This window comes from Megalobrama amblycephala, unplaced genomic scaffold (genome assembly GCF_018812025.1).
Source record: "Megalobrama amblycephala isolate DHTTF-2021 unplaced genomic scaffold, ASM1881202v1 scaffold497, whole genome shotgun sequence".
NCBI lineage: Eukaryota > Metazoa > Chordata > Actinopteri > Cypriniformes > Xenocyprididae > Megalobrama > Megalobrama amblycephala.
The window spans coordinates 114,773-122,970 of record NW_025953413.1 but is presented as its reverse complement, the minus strand read 5'-3'; positions in this window follow the sequence as shown (position 1 = coordinate 122,970).

The window sequence follows — 8,198 nt, the reverse complement described above, 5'->3', positions numbered from 1 at the left end:
CAGGGGATAGTTTAGTTGAAACATCAGGGCTGCGTTATCGTTATGCCTAGATGCAGGTCCTTCATCTCATCTGGATATGGCCTGGATCTGGCAGGCTGCGGCAAACCTCGGGATAAACAGAGAGAGACTAAAATTAGCGTAGATGCTCTTCTTCTTATGATGTAGCGAGTACATCAGGTGTTATGGGAAGTGTTCCCGGTTCCGACTGACCTAATCTATGCAGCCTAACAATTTACATGATTTGAATTATAGAAGTAGATAATGTGTTATGTGTATGCAAGTTTAAACAGATGTGTTTTCAGTCTAGATTTAAACTGGCAGAGTGTGTCTGCTTCCCGAACAGTGATAGGAAGACTGTTCCAAAGTTTAGTACTAAATAGGAAAATGATCTACCGCCTGCAGTTGATTTTGATATTCTATGTATTATCAACTGGCCAGAATTCTGAGATTGCAATAGACGTTAAGGACTATAATGCATTAAGAGCTTGCTCAGGTACTGGGGAGCTAGAACGATTAGCAAAATTTTAAAATCTATACGATGTTTAATAGGGAGGCAATGCAGTGTTGACAGAACCAGGCTAATATGGCCATACTTCCTGGTTCTAGTAAGAACTCTAGCTGCTGCGTTTTGCACCAGTTGTAGTTTGTTTAACAGGTGAGCGGAACAACCACCCAGTAGATCGTAACAGTAATCTAGCTTTCATGAATGCATGCACTAACTGTTCTGCATTTGACATTGAGAGCATATGTCGTAGTTTAGATAAATTTTGAAGATGGAAGAATGCGGTTTTACAGATGCTAGAAACATGGCTTTCAAATGAAAGTTTGGTATCAAAAAGCACACCCAGGTTCCTAACTGACGACAAAGACTTAACAGAGCAGCCATCAAGTGCTAGACAGTATTCTAGGTAATTACGTGAAGAAGTTTTTGGATCCAAAAATTATAATCTCAGTTTTTTTCTGAATTTAGTAGTAAGAAATTACTGGTCACCCAATTTTTTATATCAGCTATGCATTCCATTAATTTTGTGAATTGGTAAGTTTTGTCAGGGTGTGAAGAAATATAGAGCTGAGTATCATCAGCGTAACATTGAAAACTAACGCCATGCTTCCTAATTGTAACGAGTCGTCATATGAAGTGGGATCCATAAGCAGGCTTTATTAAACAGTTCTCGTGGTCAAACAGGCAATGGTCAAACAGGGTAAAGAGGTACAGCAGGGGACAGACAGAATCATGGTCGTAGAACAGGCAATAAGTCAGGGCAGGCAGATATCAATCACAAGTCCAGATCAAAGTAAAGAGTCCAAAGGGCAGGCAGCAGAGAATTGTAAACGGGTAACAGACTGGGTCAATAACAGGCAGACAAACACAATAAAGACTGCTCAGAAATGCAAACTGTAGTAGTCCAAGTCCTCACAATGAATGTGAGGACGCGGGCAGCTTAAATAGTCCAGATAATTCGTTGCAGCTGGGTGTGGTGATTAGTGCCAAGGTACGGGGCTTATGGGAAATGAAGTGTGTGAGTGAATGTGTGTGTGTATCACTATTCAGGTGAAGGTGCTGTCTGATGGCCAGAGGAGGGAATCACGGAGTTTTTCTCTGTGACACTAATGATATCTCCCAAGGGTTGCATGTACAGAGTGAAAAGCAACGGTCCACGTACTGAGCCTTGCGGTACTACATATTGAACTTGTGATTGATATGACATCTCTTCATTTACTACTACAAACTGATAACGGTCTGGGGCCGTATTCACAAAATATCTTAAGTCTAAAAGTAGATCCTAACTTGCCGATTTAGGAGAAACTCTAAAAAATAATGGGCGTGTCAGTCCTAATTTTAGGACTAAATTTTTGCTCTAAGAGTATTTCACAAAGCATTTTAACGCTAAAACAAGCTCCTAAATCTGTGAAACGTTAGTCAAGAGGACTCCTAAGTCACAAGACCAAATCACAAACAATCCTAATCCACCTAGACACTGTACACCATGAGACAATAGTGATAGAGCCTTAGGTGCTGAACCTTTTCTTCATAAATATAGTAATTTTTTTGATTTATAGTTGAATGTACGATAAGACGGCAAAAATAAATCTTAAATAAATAAATAAATAATTTCCAATTACCTGTGGCAGTTGTCTCCTCCCAAACTTTGTTTATAAAACATAATTTGTCGCTTGAATTCTGCAGTCTCTCAAGACGCAGACATGTAAGAGGCTGACAATTAGCTGAACATTTACAAGTTTAATTAGTGACACTTAGTCTACATTTTACATCCTTTATTTGAATATGGCAACATTTGTATTTTAAAGCCTTTATTTGAATATGGAAACATGATACCTCATTCTACAAAATTTCTATAATTAAATTGCTGACAGAGAGTCCTCCACCCCCATCAGCCAATCACTGTGGGCATAGTTAGTAAGTGTGTTGACATCATCCATAGCAACGAGGTCAACCCCGTCCTTACTCTTAGCTTAAGTCTTATGTCTATTCCTTAGTAAAAGTTTGACTCAGCAGCTTTGTGAATAGGTTTTAAGAGAAAACTCTTTTGCTGGTATTTAGGAGAACTTTTAGTGGTAAGATAACATGTTTTGTGAATACAGCCCCTGATAAGTAAGATTTGAACCATGCCAATGCAATTCCACTAATGCCAACATAGTTTTCAAGTCTATTGAAAAGAATATTGTGGTTGATAGTGTCAAAAGCAACACTGAGATCTAGTAACACTAATTGAGAGATACAACCACAATCAGATGATAAGAGCAAATCATTAGTAACTCTAAAGCCGGGGACACACCTAACGATTAGCTGAAACATTCTAAGACTGAACTGAACACACATACCGATTGTTTCCTGCGACTGAAGCAGATTTAAATTCTTAAATTTGAACACCGTCTGTAATCGCAGACTGAACGCAACTGGCTCTGACTGGACGCGTTTGAGCGTGATCAGTCATAAGTATCAATTTACATTCATAATCGGCCGTACAATCGTTAAGTGTGTGCGCGGCTTAATGAGAGCAGTCTCAGTATTATGGTACAGTCTAAATCCTGACTGGAAATCCTCACAGATACTATTTCTTTCTAAGAAGGAACATGGTTGTGATGAAACTGCCTTTTCTAGTATTTTTGACAGAAAAGGTAGATTCGAGATCGGCCTGTAGGCTAATTGACTAATTCTCTAGGATCAACTTGTGTTTTTTTAATAAGAGGTTTAATAATAGCCAGCATAAAAGTTTTCGGTACATATCCTAGTGATAAAGATGAATTAATGATATTAAGAAAAGGATCTATGACCTCTGGAAACATCTCTTTCAATAGCTTAGTCGGCATAGGGTCTAACATACATGTAATTAATTTTTTTTTTTTTTTTAATTTTGATGACCCTTCAAGCGTGAGTTTAAAATATTCTAACTGTCCCCCCCAGAGTGAGTTTTTTTTAAGGTGACTGTTATTTTAGAATGTTTGCTCTTATTGTTTCCATGGTGACGCGTCTTGCGTGTCACGAGCGCTGAACGCAGCCACAATAACACTGTATGACAGATGGATCGCTATTATTTTGTTCTTTTTTATTTAAAATATTTGCAAAATTGCTTACCAACTATATGATATTCTGATCCTCAAATATGTGTAAGTGAGTGTGTTTTGTCGTTTTGTCGTTTAAAAACCTTTATAAACGATATTTATCTTGATCTATAACGCGAGATGGGCGCCGCCATCTTAGTTTGCACTGCAGTTCCCAGAGTCCTGTCAGTCGGATCTACAGCAGGTGAATTCATCAGTTTCTCCCGAAATATATGCAAGTAAGTGGCTGGTGAACTGGAAGAATAATAGAGTATAGTTACTTAGGCCCGTGTGTCTGATATGAATAAATGTCAGCAAATTATATTTGAATGGATTGCCATTGCTGCTTCCACTGATGTATGACATCAGTGTGTATTTTATAAACTATTTAGAGTTAATAAAATTGTAATTGTATTGTTTTAATGGTGCTTATGCGTATTTATATGTCTGAAACCTTAAAAGAAACATTATGTGGTTGAAAACACTGCATAGCTGTGATATATGACAAGAGCTGAGCGCGTCCATCTCGCAGCTAAAGCGCGAAAGCACAAGTTTGAATCTGGCAGTTATGTGACGTCGCTGAACGTTCGAAATCCCATATGTGGAACCGTACGCCCAGGGGCACAGAAATAAAAAACCCATATGTCCCTCTGGTATGCTAACGTGATGAAACTGATCAGGAAGATTATTTATAAAGCAATCTTTAGTGGTAGAAGTGATGGTTCTACCATATTTATGGCAGGGAAGCAGTTTTGCAGCCTTGGCTAAATGTGTACATGAGACTAGATAATGATCTGAGATGTCATTGTTCTGCTGCAGAATTTCAACGGCATCAATACCGATCAATATTAATCAATATTAGATCTAAAGTATGATTATGACAATGAATGGGTCCTGACACGTGTTCTCTAACACCAAAAATTTTTTGAATGTCTGTAATGCCAATCCCAATGCGTTTTCATTATCTACATGGATATTAAAATCACCAACAATTAGGACTTTTTTTGCAGCCAGTACTAACTCTGATAGAAAATCAGAAAATTCTTTGATAAAGTCTGTATGGTGTCCTGGTGGCCTGTATGTAGCCAGCACAAATCTCAACTTACACAATGTTACATAAAGCACCATCACTTCGAAGGAATTATATACTAAATTAATTACTTGATTATCTAATTAACTTAAACTCAGCTTCAGTTTTATTTAACACAGAGTGGTGTTAATTTAACACTGGGGATTTTGCTGTGTGAATCCAATTATTTTATCCTAAAATATTTGTTAACCCACTATCTTATAAATGCCATTTTATTTCCAGGCTGATAACTGATAAAAACAGCTGTGCACACTGACTCTGTGTAAAGTTAGCCAATAAAATAAAAACTTATCCAGAGTTGTATGCATGCAAAAAGCAGACAGTATATCCAATAAGCAAACAAAACACAATAAAGCCTTAACAGTTATTTCACATTAAGTAAAATGTATCTTTGTTTTAAGGATTTGCTGTGGAACATTCTTGTCACACACTTGCTCCTCTGGGATCTTCAGTGGTTTTGCCCGCTTTTGTTGATAAGTCCTTACCAATGGAATGTTTGGTAGTGGAATGGAGACGAACAGATTCAGAGGCTCTGGTTCATCTGTATCAAGACGGTGAGAGTCGACCAGAGGCCCAACACCAGGATTATCATATTAGAGCTCATTTCTTTACTGATCAGATTCAACATGGAAACTTCTCCCTTCGTCTGGACAATCTGAGAGCTGAAGATGAGGGAGAATACACATGCAAAGTATATAGTCAAGGTCACAGTGTGTATTCAGCAGAGTCAAAATTGACACTGAGACAACTAGGTAAGTCCATCTATAAGAGACTTAATTTTAGAATTTTATTTTAATTTAATTTAATTATTAATGTGTGTAACACTAGTTATAAATGTAATTGTCAGATACTGTTAAGCAAGACTGAGCTGGATGTACATTAAGTATATATATTACAAATTATATAATCAGAAAGAACTAGCATGTGTTTGAGTGTTTGAATGTATGTGAAAAGACAAATCCTAACCCAACCCATATGTAAAGACACCAAATATAAAGTTGAATATAATATTTAATTAACTCAGTGTACTCTTTAACTGAATATGGGATATTCTGTATATTGTTTGTAGACACAGCCTTTCGTCTTCAGATGATTCTAGTCTTCTTTCCCAATTTTATCATGTTTCTTGCTTTTGTCTTCTGGGGCATTTCTGAAGGTGAGTGTTTCACTACTAATTTGTTATCAGTATCATTCAAATATTTGTTTATTAATACAGCAATTATTAATATCTGATTTTGTTTCAGGATTTCTAAATGAATCAGTTTATTGTTGTGCTCTTTATTTTCTGAGGCCTCTCATGTTGATTTTTGCTGCTCCATATGTTCATAATTTTACAGGTACGATTCATTATAATAAATATGTCAATCAAAAAGCTATTTAAATTTGACATGTTCAGTGTTTTATTTGTTTCAGTGTGTTAGTGTTATAATACTGTGATTGTAATTATTTTTTTGTTTTATAGGCAACATTCAAGCATGGATTTTGTATTGCAGTTATGATGCAGAATATTTTGTTTTCTCAACTGTTGTTTATTCAGGTAAGCTAATTTAAATCAACAGTCATTAACATGAACATGTTAAAATACACAAAAAACATTTTAACAGAAAATAAACTTGACTATAACATGACATTTGTCACTATAGTGTCACTAAAGCCCTTTTCACACAGCACATTGATCCCAGAAAATTGCCATAAAGTTGCCAGAATGCCTTCTGTATGAACACAAACACATCCTGGGATTGATTCCAGGATTAATCCCGGAATTGGGACCAAATAAAATTGCCGGGATCATTCTAGAAATCCACCCTGGGTGAACAAAAGACAGGACCAATGCCTTAAGGGGTGTGTCGTAGTGATGACGCTGAAGCTGAGATCATTCGCCAGCTTAGTGGAACAGTGATCAAAAGCAAAATCACAGATCAAAAGCAAACTTAAGATGCAGAGACTAAAAGTCTAAAAGCGGAGACATTACACGTCCCATCCTGATGTCACTTGTCTTCACGCGATGTGTGTGAACTCAAACAGTAAATTCCTCCGATGTTAAATCAACACTGCTCAGTGTACATATGGGAACCACTAGCAGGGTACGTGTGATACGGCCCACATCCGGTTTGTGTGGATTCCACACGAGCCAGATGTGGGCCGGATTTGGGCAGACACTATGTTGCTGTCTGGGGTGGTTGGGTTTTTTCACCCGCCATTTAGTCTGTATTTATCACAGCATGATAAGAAAAAGCTTGGGCTGCTACAATCAATGAATACGAGAGAGGCCATTCTTTGAAGCCAAATACGTGCAGAAATGAATAATTGACTGAACTCTGGATGTAAATCACTATACTTTCCACCATCTCTAATGTAATCTACAGGGTTTTCATTGCATTAGCACTATTTTGATCTGACTATTTGAAATCATAGTTACTGGATCCTGGCTTGGAACAAAAATGTTCTAGTAGTTTACTGGTTTAAAATTATTTAATTGCAAGCAGAAGAGTGAAAACATAACAATGCCTATTGTCCAAAAACATGCTTATTTTCGCTTTTTAAAGTATTATGTCTGTGTAACGAAGGTTCTTGTGTAATGGGAAGGAAGAGGACAGGGATCGGCTTTGGGCTGCTGACAGTCTTTATTCTCACCAGAGAAAAATATCAAACACATAAACAAAAAGACGGTGCAACGCACACTCAATAATTCCACATCCAAGGACGGGCTTCACTCCATGAAACGAGCACAGCTCACTCAGTCTGACTGTCAGCAGTCCCTCTCTCTCGCACACGCTCCTGCTTCTCCTGGCGTTTTATCCTGTCTCCACGCCAATTACTGGAACGAGAAACAGGTGTTCGTGATTTACATTCAACCCGTTCAATCACCGCACATCCCCAGACACTCCCTCCTGTTGCAGACCCCGCTAAACCACGCCCCCCTCGCCACATACCCCCACCGCCCGACTCAGGCCGGGGAGCCGTCCGGCCTGCAGCCCCCCCCCCCATTTCTGGAGAGGAAGTCGGCCACAGCCATCTGAACACCCGGCCTGTGGTTCACCTTGAATTTAAAAGGCTGTAAAGCGAGATACCAACGAGTGATCCGCGCGTTGGTGTCCTTCATGCGGTGGAGCCACTGCAGAGGGGCATGGTCCGAACAGAGGGTGAATTCCCGCCCCAGGAGATAATAGCGGAGGGTGAGGACGGCCCACCTGATGGCTAAACACTCTTTCTCCACGGTGCTGTACTTAGCCTCTCTCTTGGAGAGCTTGCGGCTAATGTACAGCACCGGCCGCTCCTCACCCTCTATCTCCTGGGACAGGACCGCACCCAGCCCCCTGTCCGACGCGTCTGTCTGCAACAAAAAGGGGAGAGAGAAATCAGGGGAATGAAGTAACGGCCCGCCACATAAAGCAGCCTTCACCTGGGTGAAGGCCTGCTGGCACAGCTCCGTCCACTGGACCGTATCTGGTGCATCCTTTTTAGTCAGATCAGTCAACGGGCTGGTGAGGTCCGAATAATTAGGAACAAACCTCCTGTAATATCCCGCCAGCCCGAGGAACTG